This window comes from Ornithorhynchus anatinus, chromosome 8 (genome assembly GCF_004115215.2).
Source record: "Ornithorhynchus anatinus isolate Pmale09 chromosome 8, mOrnAna1.pri.v4, whole genome shotgun sequence".
NCBI lineage: Eukaryota > Metazoa > Chordata > Mammalia > Monotremata > Ornithorhynchidae > Ornithorhynchus > Ornithorhynchus anatinus.
Window position 1 is genome coordinate 963,486 of NC_041735.1, and position 1,527 is coordinate 965,012.

Below are 1,527 nucleotides of genomic sequence, written 5' to 3' on the forward strand. Positions count from 1 at the left end.
GCTTAGTACAGTGCCTGGCACATAGAAAGTGCTTAACAAATACCATCATCATCATTATTATTAATAATAATAAATAATTGGGTAGGACATAGTCCCTGCCCCAAGTGGGGGTCACAGTTTAGGAAGGAGAAGCGATGAGGAAACTGAGGCACAGAGAAGTTAAGTGACCTGCCCAAGGGCACAAAACCGGTAAGTAGCAAAGCTGAAATTAGAACCCATGTCCTCTGACTCCCAGGCCTAGGCTTTCTCCACTAGGCCACGCTGCTCCACCTGCTTCCCCAAGATGGAGTGGGAAAGCCTCTGTAAATCCCTGGGAATACTGTGGGAGGGGAGGAAGGAGGGGACCCTTTCTTTGTTTCAGGAGAGGGGGGAGAAGGGAAGGCAGGGGGGGAGAAGGGAGGGCTCTGTTACCTTATTTCTGGTGGGATGAGAGTAGGAGCCCCATACCTTTTTTCCAAGAGAGAACGGGAAGAAGATGGGGTGGCTCCCAAACTTTGTTCCAAGGGAGAAAGAAGTGTCCCGATCTGAGATTGGAACCTGCGCAGACTCGGGCGGTGCCTGGACACGACCTCTACGCTGGGGTGCCCGGCCGCACCGATGGCCGGGGTTCAGGAGACCCCCCACCCCAGCTCGCTGTACAGCCGCTCTGTCCCCTTGCCCCACCCATTCGACCCCTCGACCCCGATTCCTGAAATGATCTAGGAGCAAAGACGGGGCTGACCGGGAGGAACCAGGCTGGGCTACTCGACTCTCCACCTGGCTAGCGAAGCGCTCTTCCGCGCCTCCTGCCGCCATGGCCCGCCTGCCACCCTGGGACCCGACCACGGTGGCCACCAGCGGGATAATTCGGGAGTAGGTGGAGGTTTAGCTGGGCAGGGCGGAAGATCATTCATTCATTCATTCAATAGTATTTAATGGGCGCTTACTGTGTGCAGAGCACTGTACTAAGAGCTTGGAAAGCACAATACAACAATAGAGACAATCCCTGCCCACAAAGGGCTTACAGTCTAGAGCTGGGAGACAGACATCAAAACAAGGAAACAGGCATCACGTGCGGGCAAAAGTGGGAGCAGCTAATCCGGACTTCTAAGGGCACTTTTTTTGCACGGGGCAGAGGGGCAGAGAGATCTGGTACGTGCCCCCATCTTCCAGCGCCCGGTTAGCTGCGAAGTTCTGGGGCAGAGGCAAGCCGCTGGGCGCTCCACGGGCTCGGACCCACGGGCTCGGACCCACGGGCCGTGACACCTTCCTCCCAGCCTCCCGATGCCGGTCCCGGCCGACCCCGCCCGGTTTTCCCGCTCCCCACGAGGGCTTTTTCCATCCTCACGGCCCCGCCCCCTCCTCGTGGGGTTTCCCGGGGCGGCGGGGAGCCGCGGGATCGTGCGGGGTCGAGGGTCCGGACCCCGGGGCGACTGGGAGCCACGGGGCAGGAACCCGCGCGATGTGAGGGCCGCGTCCGTCGGTCCGTGCGAGCCCACGAGGGGCGGCCGCGCGGGGAGGGACCGGGGGGCGCCGAGATGACAGATT